Source organism: Bos grunniens, chromosome 22 (assembly GCF_055505025.1).
Source record: "Bos grunniens cultivar Pamir isolate PY7600 chromosome 22, Bosgru_T2T1.0, whole genome shotgun sequence".
Classification (NCBI taxonomy): Eukaryota; Metazoa; Chordata; class Mammalia; order Artiodactyla; family Bovidae; genus Bos; species Bos grunniens.
The window spans coordinates 37,023,373-37,043,293 of NC_141186.1; the positions used below are offsets into that span (position 1 = coordinate 37,023,373).

Consider the following 19,921-nt stretch of genomic DNA (forward strand, 5'->3'; position numbering starts at 1 on the left):
TGTTACATTCTTCACAATTGTCCATATGTGTAATAGTTCAATTGGAAGGTTAGTGTATCTGCCTGTAAGTCTCTCAGTTTAAGTCATGTTTCAAAATGCCTGTTAGTGACCATGATGTTTTTAGTCCTTGTTTCTTAGTATTCATGACCTGACTTTTTTGATCAGCAATCACTCTTCCTATTTATCCATTTCAGTTTGAAAACTTCCACCTGTCTTTGTAGTGTCCTTGAATTCATGGGGTCTCAAAGAGTCGGAGACGACTGAGCGACTGAACTGAACTGAACTCCCAAACTTAAATTTTTGAGTAGGGAACTTAAATGATATTCTAACCCAGAGCACAGTGAATGTACTTTTGAAATCTGGTACCCATTCATTTTTCTATTATTCTTAAAATATAGAAACTTAATATATAACTTAGGTTAATATATTTAAATGGGTATTTTTGTCTTATGGAGGTGATTGATAGATACAATACATAGCTTTCTATTATATGCTGTGACAAATATCTGAAGTATTTCAATTTTTAAAAAATAAAACATTATTATTATATTAATAATAGCAATAATATCAGTCATCTGTTGAAGTCTTGAAATATTTGCGCAGTACAGTGTTAAACATTTCATCTGTGTAATTTAATTTAATCCACACAATTTACCCAATGATTTACAACTGCCATTTATAAGAGGCTTGGAGGAATGGATGGTCGTTTGTCCAAAGTTAACATAATTGAAAACAGAAGAGCTAAGATTTGAACCCAGATAAAATTTCCCTTAGCAACTCAGTTTTGTAATTTTTCTAAAGTCTTTTGACTGTTCTTACATTGTTTTCCATATTTCAGTAAAGCTAAGATGTCATAATGAAAGATGTTCCATTATTTATGAGCCAACATAACAAAGACTAGCAGTTAAACTATGACACAGCACTTTATCAATAAAACTTTTGTTTTATATTGATTTGAAAATGCTTTACTTAAAAAACAGAGCTAGTTAGACATATATTTTTATCGGACATTACTGTTGTGCATGTATAAAATGGAAAGCGTAAACAAAACAAATGGGAGGAGATCTTTCCTAGAACTTCCCGTTCAGAATCTGGCTCTTCTGAATCAGTTTGCAGATGAGCGTCCTTAGGGATATTCTGTGATGTCATCCTCCATGTCAATGAGAACATTGATGATGTAGCATTTCTAAAAAGAATGTTCCATTAGTGGGTCTGGAATTTTCTTCTAAGCTACTCTCATCCTTTCTAGAAGTTTTGATATATACATGCAAGTAAAATCAAGACCTCACATTTAAATATTTTAAAATGTACATGAGAGAGTCAATGGAGTTGATATTATTATGTTTCCTGCAAACTGTGTTAAAAAAAATCAGCTATCCACAAATGTAAGTATTTTACAGTGTTTTAGTTACACTCAGGCATCTAGGTCTGATAGCCAGTCATTAGTCTGCAATGGATCATTACTATATATTTACATTGCTGTACTTCATTATCTCCATTTTTTGGAATGCTTAAAGATACATCAGTTACCGGTTTAAATTCTTTGTATATGTTAACTCATTAAACCCAAGGAAGTGGCATAATGTCCATTTTATCAATGAAGAAACGAAGATTTAGAGAATTTAAATAATTTGTTCAAAGTCACATTGCTTCTTCAATGGCAAAGCCAGAGTTAGACTTTAATCTCAGCAACAGCAAATTGCATTCTACTAACTGCTTTGTGATATTACATCCACATAAACACACAGCTGCAGTATGAGAATTGTTAACTAATATTAATGATCCTTATTATGTGCTATGTAAACAATTTCAACTTCACTGAGCCTTCCCTCTACTTGCACATGAGTATATAAAGTAACCTAAATGTGGATTTTTATTGACTACTTTCTTTCCAAGGCCAAATATTAACAGTAACCCTTCAGGGACTGATCTAGTGGTAATGAGCCAACATTTCTTACAGCCTGGCAATGCATCACTCTGTGGCCATCTTGCTTTAAAGATTTCTGAGGGAATTAGCTATAAAATGAACATACTTCTGGCCAGTCACTCTTAACATGGATATAGGTCCATGCATACCTATTTTGCCACTGATCGGAAAATGTCATCTTGACAATCATTCTCTAGGAAATTAATGTTGCATGCACCACATGTTTATGACCCACCATATTAAAGGAAAGAGTATTTGAAATTGCTTTATGATGTACCTAAAGCAAAGTACTATTATTAGGCACTGCTCAGTGGAGCCATGCTTAGGTAGTTATCTTGCTTTTAAAAAGAAGAAAAATAATCACAGAGGAACTCCTACCTCATTTTATAATTGGAGAGTCAGTGAAAGCAATAGTCAGGCTTGCAAGTAACAAATCCAGAAATGACTTAGAAAATAAAGTGAAGCAGCTTTTGTAATGTTAGGTCATGGAGTTAGGAACTTTTATTTAAGCATTCCTCCTTTGAGGTACCTTGGGACAGCATCTTTATCAGCTCTGTCCAGGTGTTTGGAAACAAGAAGAGGATCTTTGTGTTTCTAGAGTTTGTGAGCCATGCTTTATTGAGAAAAGGTCAGCTTCATGTGAAAAGGTTGGTGAAACCCTGTGAACCAATGCTGAGCCAAGATCTCCTGCCTTGTAGGCAGATGCTTTACCGTCTGAGCCACTAGGGAAGTCTGAGCCAAATGAAATGCATTGTAAAAGAAGATAACTGTGCTTTCTCCCATGTTCTTAAGTCTCAGCATCCAGCACCACCATCCTCCCCACTACCTAAAGTCGAAATCATCATTGACTGGCCTCTCTTATCTGGTCCTTGTATTTAATAAATTTCTGAGTCCTCTTATTTTCCTTCCTCAATAACTCCCTACTCAGCCTACTTCTATCCTAACTGCCATTACTTCCAGTCACCACCAGGGCCTGCATGGACAGCTGCATCCACCTCTATAGTTTAACTGAGGTTTTCTGCTTGTGGTTCTGCTGTTTATGAAGCTGATCGTGTGATGTCTTGGCTTAAACTCTTCAACGGTTTCTTGCGGCTCTTGAGATAAGGCTCCAAGTCCACAGTGTAGCTCACAAGGCCCCTCACGATGAGACCGTTGTTGATTTCTGAAGTACTGTCTCTCTCCTTCTCATGGAGGGCATTGAAAGAAGGCAAAATATCCTTTCCTTTCCACAGTTAGATTTTACACCTTCTTAAGATGACTTCCTTTATGCCCAGGCTTGTTTCCTACCTCCTGCTTTGTGTTCTCTTACTTCTGACGATCCTATCCCTTAGTTAGCTCCGTTATAACTACCTGCTTCTTTACCTTCTCTACCAACCATAAATTCATTGAAAGCAGAAACTGGAAACTGTGTCTTGTTCAAAAGTCAGGGCAGTTGTTACCATACTGCATAGAACACTGGTACAAAGGATGACTTGTAGTACACACATGTCCTCATTTAAACTTTTAAAAACTATCTTACTATTTTTTTACATTTGTATTCTCTTTATAACAAGTAGTTTGTTTTATTATAAACCTCAGATGCACAGGGTTAAATTAACTATAATCTTTATTCTATGACACAATAATCAGTGGGCTTTTCATAACCCATTTGTATTTATTTTGTTTGTTATTTGATACCTTAATAAGCATCCCCAAATTCATTGTGCAAAACAGAAGCTAAGATCATCACAAAAGGCAACATCTAGCCATATGATACATGGGATCTTTTTTTCTGTATCCTTGTACCTGACCCTACATACAATGATCACTGTTCTCTCACTTCCTATTTAAATAGTTCACTTTCCTGTATATTTCTAAGCTTTATTTTTTTAATACTGTGGAACATAATTAACAATTCAATTTTTAAATATGTTCTACTTTTTAAAATTGCATATCAAAACAGAATAAAAGAATATATTTCCTTTTTTAATTGAGATATAATTGATATATAGCACTGTATTAGTTTAGGTGTACAACATAATGATTCGATACTTGCATGTATTGTTAAATAATCACTGGATAAGTCTAGTTAACATCCATCACTAAACATAGTTGCAAAATTTTTTTGTGATAAGGATTTTTAAAATCTACTCTCTAGCAATTTTCAGATTTGTAATATAATATTGTTAACTATAATCACCCTGCTGTATATTCCAAACCTCATTTTCTTATGTTACTTGTTTTTAATTTTATAAAAAGCATATCACGCTTTGGCAATACTTGGAGCTTTCTTCATTTAATATTATGTTGCTGAGAGTCATCTTATTGTTGTATGCTATTGTAGCTCACTTGGTTTGACTGCTATTTTCCACTGATGGCTATATCATAGTTGAAGCATCCACTCACCCATCAGCGGGCACTTGAGTGGTCGTGAGGCTTTTGCCACTGTGTACAGCAGTGCTCCGAGCCTTTGAGTACTTGCTTCCTGTTGGACGTGGACAAACATTTCACTGTAGAACACATATCATGGAGTATGTGAATCCATAACTTTTAGAGAGAATACCAAACTGGAATTTAATGAGATAGCACCAACTTACCCTCTGACCAGTAGTGTATATGAAATCCTATGGATCCACATCCTCTCTGTTTCTTGGTACTGTCAGCCTTCTTCATTTTGGCCACTCAGATACCAGGAAAATGGTGTCTCGTGTGGTCTTCATTTATATTTCCCTGATGAGTAATGATATTGAACATACATCTATTGTACGTATTTGTTTTCTCCTCTGTGAGATGTTTACTCCTATTTTCTATACATTTTTCTCTTGGGTTGTTTGTGTTACTGGTATGTGGGCATTTTTTCATATTTTGATAGCAATTCTTTGAAGACTATGTACTTATCGTAAAATATCTTTTTCAAGTTGGTAACTTATCTCTGTAACATCCTTAAGTTATCCTAATGAATAAAAAGTTCTTAAGATAACATACATATGACATTGAATAGTACCAGAGTAGATTTCTGGATAACATGGCAAGGAGTGAAATTACCCAGTTTCATAACTCATGAAGTGAGTTGTGGTATATGGTTTGCTCTGTATTTGTTCTGTTTTTGAACTAGAACTTACTGCTTTCCACATATCCATAAGGTATTAGGCACATCACAGGCATTCAGCCAGAATTTTCTGGAAAAGGGCACAATAATAGAACATTCACCCTCCAGGTTGATTAAACAGATGGCTTGCTTTTGAAAGAAGAAAAAAGTTTAAAGAAACTAAAGAACAGGACTGATTCTCCAGTTGATTTTCATGGTGTTTTTGGCAGACTAATACATGTAGTTAGATTGGCCAAGTTTCCTCTTTTCCAAGACAGTATTTTGGGGACACACTTGTATAGGTATTTTGTACTGATTCATTTATAGGAGACTTTTGCATATACTATGGAGCTTCTCTTTGGAGCTGATGAAAGGGAAGAAATAAGAAAGAAACACTGATCCTCTTACAAGTCATCCACGACCTCAAATTCCCCCAAGTGGACCCACCTATATTTCTTTATTCTTCACTCATTAGCTCCCACTCAGGCACAAAGCAGGATGTATCAATATGTACACTTTGATTTGTGCTGATTTTTCATCTTCTTTTTTAACCTACAATATGGTGTCACCCAGTCTCTCTGGGGCTCTTCCTATGACTACCATCCACCCTTGACTCAGTGTTCCTACCTCCCATGAGGGCCAAGGCAAAGGCAGGAATACATTGAGTCTGAGAGATGGAGTAAGGATGTCTGTTTTATATTTACATAGCTTTGCAATATGAAAGTTAAGTAGCATGTTTTTATTTTTAAAGAATATTATGTTTTACAATACAGAAAACTGCATCTCACGTATATGTACTATAAGGAATACTATTACTTGTACCCTGGCTACGCATTGCCCAGCTTAAGTACCTGAACTCGACCAATCTACTGCAACTCCCTGTATCAGCCCCTCGCCCCTCATTTATTTATTTATTCAAGAGCATTTATTTAAATGAGTGTTACATATCAAGCACTGTTTTGGGCAGTACAAAACAGTAAAATTAAAAAAAAAAAAAAAGCCCTGACTCATGGAGCTTACATTCTATAAAAGAAAACTACTATTTTGAATTTGGGTTTTATCATTAGATAGCTACAGATCTCTCCAAGCAGTATGTTAGTTTATTATCCTGCCATCCAATTTTCTTCTAAGACTTGCTTTTTTTACTTCATGTATTTATGCATGAAATACTACTTTGTCCATTCTCAATATTTCTAAACTTCTGTTTTATAAGTACTTCACAGCATATCCATTTTTCTGTTTGTAGATATCAGGATTATTTTTAGATTCTTGCTATTACAAGCAATTCTGCTGTGAAATGGTACCCTAAGACACATATCTTTGTGTCTGGATTCTTTTGCTTAACATGATGTTTGTGAGACTCATTTCTGTTGTGCAAAGCAGTAATTCAGTACCATTTATCGTTGCATGGTTTGTTTGGATATTTTTACACCTAATTTGCTCATATTTATTTCAACAATTTGAATTATTTCTAGTATTTGTTTAACACCATATTTGTGTATATGTCTTTTGAAGCATATGTTTGTGTTGGGTATTGCTGGCTCATAAGATACATGTAAGTATAATAATAGTAGGTACAGTCACATAATTAACCAAAGGGAAAATACAAATTTCTCTACCACAGCTATTCTGCTATGTTTCACATTGTGCTTTTAATTTCTATTTGTTTGATGAGTAATGAAAGTGAGCACTTCATAAAAGTTCATTTGTTGTTTCATATCATATTTATAAAGTACCATCTCTTGAATTGTCTGGCTACTTTTGTTGATTTGAAAAACTATATATAAGAGTATTCCTGAAGGATAGGAATAAAGGATAAGACCAATTGTATGTCATTAAATAGAAGAGGTAAATCCCACTGCTGGGCACTGAGGAAACCAGAATTGAAAGAGACACGTGTACCCCAATGTTCATTGCAGCACTGTTTATAATAGCCAGGACATGGAAGCAACCTAGATGTCTGTCAGCAGATGAATGGATGAGAAAGCTGTGGTACATATAGACAATGGAGTATTACTCAGCCATTAAAAAGAATACATTTGAATCAGTTCTAATGAGGTGGATGAAACTGGAGCCTATTATACAGAGTGAAGTAAGCCAGAAGAAAAACACCAGTACAGTATACTAACACATATATATGGAATTTAGAAAGATGGTAACGATAACCCTGTATGCGAGACAGCAAAAGAGACACGGATGTATAGAACAGTCTTTGGGACTCTGTGGGAGAGGGCGAGGGTGGGATGATTTGGGAGAATGGCATTGAAACATGTATAATATCATATATGAAACGAATCGCCAGTCCAAGTTCGGTGCATGATACTGGATGCTTGGGGCTGGTGCACTGAGATGACCCAGAGGGATGGTATGGGAAGGGAGGAGGGAGGGGTGTTCAGGAAGGGGAGCACGTGTACACCCGTGGCGGATTCATGTTGATGTATGGCAAAACCAATACAATATTGTAAAGTAATTAACCTCCAATTAAAATAAGTAAATTTATATTAAAAATAAATTTAAAAAATAGAAGAGGTAATAATAGGCACATTTGTCTTATTCTCGGTCTGAGGTAAAAGTCAGTATTTCACTTAAATATATTATTGTAAGTTTTGACAAATGATTTATTGGAATAACGAAGTTTCCTTTCATTACTGGTTTGCTATAGTTTGTGATGAAAGCATATAGACTTCAAGTGCTTTTCATGCAGCTACTGAGTTAATTATATGCATTTTCTCCTTCATGCTATGATATGTTGATTTGTATTGATTAATTTTTGAATGTTAACCCAAGCATGCATTCCTAGAATAAATTCAGCATTTTTGTAGTGTAGTATCCTTTTTGAATATTGCTAAATTCAGTATTCTGATACTTTGCTTGGAATTTTTAAAATCTGTTTTCATGTAAAAGTTTACTTTCTTGGAACATGATTGTCAGCCTTTGGTATTAAAGGGTATGCTAGCCTCAAAATCATATTGGGAAATAACACCTCTTCATTGTTGTGATCTATCTCCCCCTACCCTAATTCTCTTTTCACCTGTGTCTAACTTCTATTAATCCCATTGATTGTGTTCTTAATTTCAGTTGTTACACTTTTTCCATTCTCCAGTTACCACTTGATCCCATTGTTTTACCATTGTATTTCATTGATTAATATTTTTACCTATTCATCCTGATTATTTTAATATCCATGTCTGAATATCTGGATATCCTATGTGAGTCTATTTTTAATACTTATTATTTGCCCTTGGTTATTAGTCATCTCAACTAATTCAGAAAAGCTCAACATTCAGAAAACGAAGATCATGGCATCTGGTCCCATCTCTTCATGGGAAATAGATGGGGAAACAGTGGAAACAGTGTCAGACTTTATTTTTCTGGGCTCCAAAATCACTGCAGATGGTGACTGCAGCCATGAAATTAAAAGACGCTTACTCCTTGGAAGGAAAGTTATGACCAACCTAGATAGCATATTGAAAAGCAGAGACATTCCTTTGCCAACAAAGGCTCGTCTAGTCAAGGCTATGGTTTTTCCAGTGGTCATGTATGGATGTGAGAGTTGGACTGTGAAGACGGCTGAGCGCCGAAGAATTGATGCTTTTGAACTGTGGTGTTGGAGAAGACTCTTGAGAGTCCCTTGGACTGCAAGGAGATCCAACCAGTCCATTCTGAAGGAGATCAGCCCTGGGATTGCTTTGGAAGGAATGATGCTAAAGCTGAAACTCCAGTACTTTGGCCACCTCATGCGAAGAGTTGACTCATTGGAAAAGACTCTGATGCTGGGAGGGATTGGGGGCAAGAGGAGAAGGGGACGACAGAGGATGAGATGGCTGGATGGCATCACTGACTCAATAGATGTGAGTCTGAGTGAACTCCGGGAGTTGGTGATGGACAGGGAGGCCTGGCTTGCTTTGATTCATGGGGTCGCAAAGAGTTGGACATGACTGCACAACTGATCTGATCTGATCTGATTAGTCATCTCATCTTTTTGTGTGTTTTGATAGTTTTTTGTGCTGAGAATTGACTTTGAAAAACTGTAGAAATAGTTTGAAACTCTAAAGTGTTCATTTTATATCAGCAAATTTGTTCACGAGAAACATAATTCAGATTTCAAGCTTCTTTCCTTGGATTTTCACTCTCTCTCCAATCCTAGAATTGAAAATTCCTTCTGTGTCAATGTTTTAAAGATTTTTAAAAAAATATTCAGTTTGTCTAGTTACTCTTAGAGAATTTTTCTAAAATTTGTTAGTATGCTATTGCCAGAAGGAGCACTGATTATGTTACTGGATTTTAATTTGTGTTTTCTTTATTTCAAAAGAGTTGAACATTTTTTAATAAGCTTATCAGCCACTGGGTATTTTCATTTATGCATGTTACTATTTATTCATTTTTTATTGATCTGTAGAAATTGTATTATCATATAGATTTTTATTCTTGTATTTTAAATTCTTTCGCTCTAGTTACAGTTCTTTTATTCTTAATTTGTTTTGATGAACTTAAGTATTTTTAATGTAATCATATTCACCAGTCTTTTCTTTTTTGAGCGTTTTATCTTATTTAGAAACTCTTTCCCTGTATCAGTATTATAAAGATATTCTTCTATATTTTTCTCTAATAATTAAAAATTTTTTTGTTAACTTTTGTCTTAATCCATGAGCATTTCATGTTTGTATGTGGAGTTAAGTAAAGATCCAATTTCATTTATTTCCATATGAATAAATATATGTCTATCATATATGTTTTTCATATGTTATAAACATACCATTTTATATTTTATAATATACCTTTTATTTTTTAATATTTATTATTTATTTGACTGGGCCAGGTCTTAGTTGGGGCACTGAGGATCTTTAGTTGAAGCATGTGAGATTTAGTTCCCTGACCAGGCATGGCACCCAGGCCCCCTGCACTGGGAACAAAGAGCCACTAGACAACAAGGGAAGTCCCTATAATATACCTTTTAATATAACACTACATAAATATACCTGGAGAAGGCAATGGCACCCCACTCCAGCACTCTTGCCTGGAAAATCCTATGGACAGAGGAGCCTCGTGCAATGCAGTCCATGGGGTCGAGAAGAGTCGGACACGACTGAGTGACTTCACTTTCACTTTTCACTTTCATGAATTGGAGAAGGAAATGGCAACCCACTCCAGTGTTCTTGCCTGGAGAATCCCAGGGATGGGGGAGCCTGGTGGGCTGCCATCTATGGGGTCGCACAAACTTGGACATGACTGAAGCGACATAGCAGCAGCAGCATAAATATACCACAGACTGTTTATCCACTCATCTAATTTAAATGATTAATTTAATTAATTAATTTAATCATCATCTAATTTAAATGATGGACTTTTAAATTGTTTCCAGTTGTTGCCTATTACAAATAAGGCAGTTGTAATATTCTTGTCCAGATTTTTTTGTGGACCTAAGTCATAATTTCTCTTAGGTAAATGCCTAGGAATGAAATTGCTGAGTCATAGAGTGTTTAACGTTTAAAAAAAGCTGCCAAAGTGTTTTCCCCAAAAGAGGTACCATTTACACAACTGTCTGCAGTGTATAAGAGTTCCAGTTGCTCCATATCCTTACCAATACTTGCAGTTGTTAGAAACTTTAACTTTAGCCATTTTATTGCTGTCCAGTGGTATCTCATTTGTCTTAATGTGCATTCCCCTGAAGGCTAATATGATGTTAAGTATTTTGTCATGTATTTATTAGCTATATATCTTCTTTTAGAAAGTACCTTTCCAGGTCTTCATTATGTTTTTTGATTGAATTGTCATCTTATTACTGAGTTTAAAAGGACTGACTATATTCTGGATTATATATTCTGGATATAAGGCCTCTGTCAGAGGCATGTGTTAATAATATTTTCCTCTAATATGTAGTTTGCCTTTTCATTTTCCTAATGGTGTCCTTTGAAGAGCAAAAAGTTTTAATTTCAATAACGCCCAGTGTATCACTTTTTGATTTACATTTAGTCTAAGAAATCTTTTCCTACTCTAAAGTGACAAAAATTTTATCCTGTATTTTATTCTAAAAATACTGTAGTTTTGGCTTACCTTTAGGCTTAAAGATCTATGAATTCTGGTTTATGGCTTGAGGTAGACATAATTTATTTTTAATATGACTGTCCAGTGTTCCCACCATATTTAATGAAAACAATTTTACTTTCCCATATAATTACCTTGAACGTGTCCGACTCTGTGCGACCCTATAGACAGCAGCCCACCAGCTCCCCAGTCCCTAGGATTCTCCAGGCAAGAACACTGGAGTGGGTTGCCATTTCCTTCTCCAATGCATGAAAGTGAAAAGTGAAAGTGAAGTCACTCAGTCGTGTCCGACTCTTAGCGACCCCATGGACTGCAGCCCACCAGGCTCCTCCACCCATGGGATTTTCCAGGCAAGAGTACTGGAGCGGGGTGCCATTGCCTTCTCCAAATTACCTTGAAACTTCTCCCAAAATTAAGTTTACCATAGGTATGTTAGTTTTTTCCCAGATTGTGTTACTTTTGTTAGTATTGTATTGTTATGATTATTGGAGCTTTATAATAGGCTTAAAATCAGATAGTGCAACTCTTCCAACTTTATTCCTTTTTTAGATCATTGATTAGGATGTCATTAAATCATTAACAAGTGTGACAGCATTGACATCTTAACAATACTGAATCTACCAGTCCATGAGCATGATATAGCTCACCAGCTCTCTTTAAATTTCTCTCAGCAGTGTGTAATAGTTTTCCGTGTAGAGATCCTGCACATCTTTCATGAGGTTTATCCTAGATATTGCAGTTGTTTTTAATACAATCACTTAACCTTTTTATAATAACTTTTAAATTATTTTAGAAGAGTTTTAGATTTATAGAAAAATTATAAAACTAGCACAAAGAGTTCCCATAAACCCCACACCCAGTTTGCCCTAATATTAGCTTCTTATTTTAATATGGTACATTTGTCACAATTAGTAAATCAAGACTGATGCATTATTGATAACTAAAATTTATGCTTCACTCTGGTTTCCTTAGTTTTGAACTAGTGTCTATTTTCTGTCACAGGATCTCATCCAGGTACTATATTATGTTTAGTTGTCATGTCTCCTTGGACTTCTCTTGGGAATTTACTTTCTACTATATTCATAATATTATGTTTTCTTTTTTCAAAATGGTTGAGGTATTAGATATTCATATGTCAAAGAGTAGAGTACATGTATCCTTTCAGACCATGTTTTCCTCTGGGTATATTTCCAGGAGTGGAATTGCAGGGTCATATGGTAGCTCTATTTTTAGTTTTTAAAGGAACTTCCATACTATTGTCCATAGTGGCTATACCAATTTATATTCCCACCAGTAGTGCAAAAGGGTTCCCTTCTCTCCACACCCTCTCTAGCATTTATTGTTTGTGAATTTTTTTGATGATAGCCATTTTGACTGATACGACATGGTATCTCATTATAGTTTTGGTTTTCATTTCTATAGTAATTATCAATGCTGAGCATCTTTTCATGTGCCTTTTGGCCATCTGTATATCGTCTTTGGAGAAATGTAGGTCTTCTGCCCAATCGGGTTGTTTTGATGATGGTAAGCTTCATGAGCTGTTTATAAATTTTAAAGACTAATCCCTTGTTGGTCACATCATTTGCAAATATTTTCTCCCAATCTGTGGGTTGTATTTTTGTTCTGTTTATTGTTTCCTTTGGTGTGCAAACACTTTTAAATTTCAGTAGGTTCAATTTGTTTATTTTTGTTTTTATTTCCTTTTTTCTGAAAAACAGACTGAAAAAGATATTGGTACAATTTATGTCAGAAAGTTTTCTGCCTATGTTTTCCTCTAGGAGATTTATAATGTCCAGTCTCACATTTAGGTCTTTAAACAATTTTGAGCTTATTTTTGTGTATGGTGTTAAAGAATGATATAATTTCATATTTTTACATGTATCTGCCTAGTTTCCCCACACCGTTTGTTGAAGAAATTGTCTTTCCAACATTGTGTGGATCTTGCCTCCATGCCATAGATTAATTAACCCTAGGTGTGTGGATTCATTTTTAGACTTTCTGTCCTATTCCCTTGATCTGTATTTCCATTTTTTTGTGCCAGTACCATAATGATTGATGACTATAGCTTTGTGGTATCAGCTGAAGTCAGGGAGCCTGAATCCTCCAGCTCTAGTTTTCTTTCTCAAAATTGCTTTGGGTATTTGGAGTCTTTTGTGTCTCCATACAGATTTTAAGATTTTTTTGGTCTAGTTCTGTGAAAAATACCATTGGTAATTTGATAGGGATTGCACTGAATCTGTAGATTGCCTTGCATAGTATGTAATTGTAATATGTACCATCTTTTGTAATATGGTACCTGATCTCATCTAGGTACCATATTATATTTAGTTATCATGTCTCCTTAGACTCCTCTTGAGAATTTACTTTTTAACTATGTTCATAATATTATGTTTCCTTTCTTCAAAATGGTAGATGTATTAGATACTCATTTGTCACAGAGTGGAGTTGGATGCCTACCTCACACCATGTACTCAAAATGCATCAGTGACATAAACATAAAAGCTAAAGTTACAAAATTCGTAGAAGACGACATAGGACTAAATCTCCATGAACTTTAATTTGACACATGGGCTCGTACATGACTGAGCAATGAGAGAAATAGTAGAGAAACTTGACTTTCATAAAATTAAAAGCTTTTGTTCATCAAAGGACATTATCAAGAAAGAGAAAAAGCAACCCACAGAATGGAATAAAGTAATTGCAAATCATATATTTTGTAGGGGTCTATAAAGAACTCAACTGTGTGTATCACAATAAACTGTGGGAAATTCTGAAAGAGATGGGAATACCAGACCACCTGATCTGCCTCTTGAGAAATTTGTATTCAGGTCAGGAAGCAACAGTTAGAACTGGACATGGAACAACAGACTGGTTCCAAATAGGAAAAGGAGTTCGTCAAGGCTGTATATTGTCACCCTGTTTATTTAACTTCTATGCAGAGTACATCATGAGAAACGCTGGACTGAAAGAAACACAAGCCGGAATCAAGATTGCTGGGAGAAATATCAGTAACCTCAGACATGCAGATGACACCACCCTTATGGCAGAAAGTGAAGAACTAAAAAGCCTCTTGATGAAAGTGAAAGTGGAGAGTGAAAAAGTTGGCTTAAAGCTCAACATTCAAAAAACGAAGATCATGGCATCCATTCCCATCACTTCATGGGAAATAGATGGGGAAACAGTGGAAACAGTGTCAGACTTTATTGTTTTGGGCTCCAAAATCACTGCAGATGGTGACTGCAGCCATGAAATTAAAAGACGCTTACTCCTTGGAAGGAAAGTTATGACCAACCTAGATAGCATATTCAGAAGCAGAGACATTACTTTGCCAACAAAGGTTCGTCTAGTCAAGGCTATGGTTTTTCCTGTGGTCATGTATGGATGTGAGAGTTGGACTGTGAAGGAGGCTGAGCACCGAAGAATTGATGCTTTTGAACTGTGGTGTTGGAGAAGACTCTGGAGAGTCCCTTGGACTGCAAGGAGATCCAGCCAGTCCATTCTGAAGGAGATCAGCCCTGGGATTGCTTTGGAAGCAATGATGCTAAAGCTGAAACTCCAGTACTTTGGCCACCTCATGCGAAGAGTTGACTCACTGGAAAAGATTCTGATGCTGGGAGGGATTGTGGGCAGGAGGAGAAGGGGACGACAGAGGATGAGATGGCTGGATGGCATCATTGACTCAATGGACGTGAGTCTGGGTGAACTCCGGGAGTTGGTGATGGACAGGGAGGCCTGGCGTGCCGTGATTCATGGGGTCGCAAAGAGTTGGACACGACTGAGTGACTGAACTGAACTGATAAAGAACTCTTAAGCTGAACAACAAAAAGATTTTTTAAAACTTATTTAAAAATAGGTAAAGGATTTGTCCAGACCTTTATCCAAAGAAGTAAAAATGGCCAACAGGCACATAAAAGGATGCTCCACATTGTTAGTCATGAGGGAAAACAAAATTAACAGTGAGGTATTACTTCATACCCACTGTGATGGCTGTAATGAAAAATATAAAAGATAACAATTTTCAGAAAAATATGGAGAAATCGAAACCCTCATACATTGCTGGTGGGAACATAAAGAGGTTTAGCCAGTTTGGAAAACAGTTTGACAATTCCTTAAAAAGGTAAATATAGAATTCCAGAAAAATAAATGACCTAATCAAAAAATGGGCCAAAGAACTAGACACTTCTCCAAAGAAGACATACAGATGGCTAACAAACACATGAAAAGATGCTCAACATCACTCGTTATCAGAGAAATGCAAATCAAAACCACTATGAGGTACCATTTCACGCCAGTCAGAATGGCTGCGATCCAAAAGTCTACAAGTAATAAATGCTGGAGAGGATGTGGAGAAAAGGGAACCCTCTTACACTGTTGGTGGGAATGCAAACTAGTACAGCGACTATGGAGAACAGTGTGGAGATTCCTTAAAAAACTGGAAATAGAACTGCCTTATGATCCAGCAATCCCACTGCTGGGCATACACACTGAGGAAACCAGAAGGGAAAGAGACACGTGTACCCCAGTGTTCATCACAGCCCCGTTTATAATAGCCAGGACATGGAAGCAACCTAGATGTCCGTCAGCAGATGAATGGATAAGAAAGCTGTGGTACATATAGACAATGGAGTATTACTCAGCCATTAAAAAGAATACATTTGAATCAGTTCTAATGAGGTGGATGAAACTGGAGCCTATTATACAGAGTGAAGTAAGCCAGAAAGAAAAACTCCAATACAGTATACTAACGCATATATATGGAATTTAGAAAGATGGTAACGATGACCCTGAATGCAAGACAGCAAAAGAGACACTGATGTATAGAACAGTCTTTTGGACTCTGTGGGAGAGGGAGAGGGTGGGATGATTTTGGAGAATGGCATTGAAATATGTATAATATCATATATGAAACGAGTCGCCAGTCCAGATTTGATGCACGGTACTGGATGCTTGGGGCTGGTGCACTGGGACGACCCAGAGGGATGGTTTGGGGAGGGAGGAGGGAGGAGGGTTCAGGATGGGGAACACATGTATGCCTGTGGCAGATTCATTTCGATATATGGCAGAAGCAATACAATATTGTAAAGTTAAAAAAAAAAAAAGTTAAATATAGAATTTCTTTATGACCTAGCAGTCCCACTCCAAGATGTATACCTTGGAGTGTATACCTTCAGTTCTTTTCAAAAGAATTGAAAAAATACTCAAACAAGTACCTATACATAGAAGTTCATGGCAGCACTATACACAATAGCCAAAAGGTGAAAAGAAGCCAAATGTCCATTAGCAGAAATGGACAAACCCAGTGTGATACATATATATATATATATATATATATATATATATATGTACAATGGAATGTTATTTGGCCTTTAAAAAGAGACAAGTACAACACAGTTAACTGTGTTGTTTCACAATAAACTGGAAAATTCTGAAAGAGATGGGAATACCAGACCACCTGACCTGCCTCTTCAGAAATCTGTATGCAGGTCGGAAAGCAGCAGTTAGAACTGGACATGGAACAACAGACTGGTTCCAAATTGGCAAGGGAGTATATCAAGGCTGTATATTGTCACCCTGTTTATTTAACATATATGCAGAGTACATCATGAGAAACGCTGGGCTGGAGGAAGCACAAGCTGGAATCAAGATTGCCGGGAGAAATATCAATAACCTCAGATATGCAGATGACACCACCCATATGGCAGAAAGTGAAGAAGAACTAAAGAGCCTCTTGATGAAAGTGAAAGAGGAGAGTGAAAAAGTTGGCCTAAAGCTCAACATTCAGAAAATGAAGATCATGGCATCCAGTCCCATCACTTCATGGCAAATAGATGGGGAAACAGTGGAAACAGTGTCAGACTTTATTTTTCTGGGCTCAGAAATCACTGCAGATGGTGATTGCAGCCATGAAATTAAAAGATGCTTACTCCTTGGAAGGAAAGTTACGACCAACCTAGACAGCATATTAAAAAGCAGAGACATTCCTTTGTCAACAAAGGTCCATCTAGTCAAGGCTATGGTTTTTGCAGTAGTCATGTATGGATGTGAGAGATGGACTGTGAAGAAACCTGAGTGCTGAAGAATTGATGCTTTTGAACTGTAGTGTTGGAGAAGACTCTTGAGAGTGCCTTGGACTTCAAGGTGATCCAACCAGTCCATCGTAAAAGAGATCAGTCCTGGGTGTTCATTGGAAGCACTGATGTTGAAGCTGAAACTCCAATACTTTGGCCACATGATGTGAAGAGCCAACTCATTTGAAAAGACCCTGATGCTGGAAAAGATTGAAGGCAGGAGAAGAAGGGGATGACAGAGGATGAGATGGTTGGATGGCATCACGGACTCGATGGACATGGGTTTGGGTGGACTGCAGGAGTTGGTGATGGACAGGGAGGCCTGGCGTGCTGTGGTTCATGGTGTCGCAGAGAGTCGGACACGACTGAGTGATAGAACTGAACTGAACTAAACTGAATCTCCCAATTTTGGAGAAAGATTCTTAGATAGCCATGTATTGTAAAGCATTTTATTGCTGTTTTCAGTTCAGATACCTCTTTTCTAATCTTTGTTTGGCCTTGCAGTGATTATTTTGCTTATAGTACCATAAATTCTTTAGTTTTAAGGTCTGATTTTCACAGTGATCACAGGGAATGTGTGTATTCTGTGCAGTGTCCAGCTTTACCCAGCCAGAACTTCATGGAGGGAAAGTGGAAGATAGAGTCTTTATTCAGTACATTGAATCAGAATAGTAGAATGAAAACACAACTTTTAGCTTTTTCTGGGTCAACATAACTTCAAAGTAGTAGAAATTTGGTATTTATTGGTTTCATTAGATGGGAGTTTATTAACCTTTTACAACCCATCCCCTTTGATAAACCTAAGTATCCCACATCAACCCGCAGAGTTCCTGAAACAGAGCCTTGGTTGGTCAGGGGAGGTGGGGAGAGCCTCACTTCTTCCTGCTTCTCACCATTCAGAGTCACTGAAGCCCAGAATTGAGACCCTACCTTCTGTAGATGACCACATGGCAACATTTGTCAAGCTTTACTTTCCCTCAGTTGTATTATAGAATTTGTAAGTTGCTTTTTAGTTTCCAGTTATTAAACTCCAGCATTGACTATGCTTTTATTAACCTTCTCATCCATTCCATCATCCTGCTCACAGAAGGGAGGTTCTGTTATGCCTCCCTAGAAAGAAATGTCCTGCAGTTGAGGACTACAAGTAGACCACACTTAGTAGTAGTTTTCAATCATTGCAGCTCTACTTTTTCCTTGAAAAATAATCTTCACTTATTGCAGCTCTACTTTTTCCTTGAAATGTTACTTTTGTCTAAATTCCTTAAGGTCACTTCTGAACCTCAGTTCCCTTCATAAATCTGTTATGAAAATTGGGGAATCATTTATATAAAGGGCTTGGCATAGTGTCTAGAATATAATAAGTGTTCAATGAATATTAGATAAAGTCAGTCAAAGCTGCTGTGTACAATTGTACAGGATGTGAACTACACAACTCCAGGGGCTGCAAATCAAACCACAAGGTAAAAGACAGTCCCTGGAATTGTGATATGCAGAAAACAGTAGATAAGTAGACAAAAGACATAGGCATATGGGTTACATTATATGTGTAATATTGTGTGTGTGTGTGTGTGTTCCCAATGATATCTGTGAATTGGCTAAGCAGAGGGTGTCTGATTTACTAAGACTCCTTCTCTGCTCCTGCTGTATAGTATCATCAGCAGAGCCAGGAAGTCCCAGGCAGCCAAGTATGCAGTCTTAGGCCAGCAGGATCAAATCCAAACCATCTCCCAAGCCAGCTCTTGAAAAGGAACAGCATTGGTGACACAAAACGAAAGGGAGTATAGAACTGAAGCATTCAGGAAGAACCACATGAGGTCTTCAGCAAACTGTCATTTTAAATATCGGTTGTTTAGATTGGGATTACCATGAGAGTAACACGCTGCCGTTATTGTGAAGACCAATGCCCAGAGGAGAGAAGCTCTATTTCTGTTTGTTTGGACTTGAAGTGAATGCCTGCCTTGCAGCCTGCGGGCTGTAAGTATTTCATAATCAGTGGATGCTGGATGCTTCAGTTACTGCTGGAGACGTGGGACCACAACAACAATAGGAAAAGATGGAACAACTTGAGGAAGCAGAGGCTTCATCACAGGCTCCCTGACCATGTGTTTTATGGCATGAAACACTCAAGGCAGAATGTGACATTAAAGAAAATAAAGGGAATCTATGACCAAATAAATATCAGTGTGAAGGATTCTTATTGAGCTACCTAGTTAGAGAAGCTCACATACCTGCAGTTAGTGAAAAGTGTATTTCCCAGATGCGGTACTCTATACCCAGACTAACCACGTGTAAAATGATATCACTCACTTCCCTTTCCTACTCACCTAATTTGTTGCTCCTCAATGGTTGGCAAGATTGGCCTTTCTTATCAGGATATACCTAAGCTGCTCAACTCCATTGCAAAGGACATGTATTGCTTACCTACTATGTGCTAGATAAACCAGTGTGAATAGGACAAAAATAGATTCCCCACTTCAAGGAGCACACTGTCCAGTCAGAAAAGCAAGAAAAGGAAAAGATTGCAAAATGGGAACTATGTACTCCAATAGGGATGCTAATATAGTTCTGCCAGAGTGATGGGCAGCAAGAAAGAAAGAGAAAATAAAACACTAAATGTCCAACTTACACTAAATTTACACTGAAGAACCTGATGACATCAAGAAATTTTGGATTAAAGCAGAATATTTAATCCAGGGCATCTCCAAGGGAGAGGCTCATTTGTTTGGAAAAAAATTGTGTTTTTCACTTACAAAGTAGTTATTTACTGTATCTATAGAGTAAAATCACTTTGTTTCAGTCATTGCACACATGATT

The 19,921-nt window shown here is 36.9% G+C and overlaps 1 long non-coding RNA gene across 25 annotated transcripts in view; it reads right to left on the bottom strand.

Annotated features, from left to right (window-relative positions):
* LOC147348293 (uncharacterized) overlaps window positions 1-19,921 on the bottom strand; it is a 360,187-nt gene that overhangs the window by 233,294 nt on the left and 106,972 nt on the right. Inside the window, exons 3-4 of one of the 25 annotated variants that reach the window (XR_015151384.1) lie at window positions 4,504-4,636; window positions 4,313-4,391 (exon numbers count right to left, since the gene is read on the bottom strand). The exons of 23 other annotated variants lie outside the window; for them this stretch is intronic. This is a non-coding gene — a long non-coding RNA (uncharacterized LOC147348293). The remainder of the gene's footprint in view (window positions 1-4,312; window positions 4,392-4,503; window positions 4,637-19,921) is intronic. One more of the 25 variants, XR_015151385.1, reaches the window with a different exon arrangement.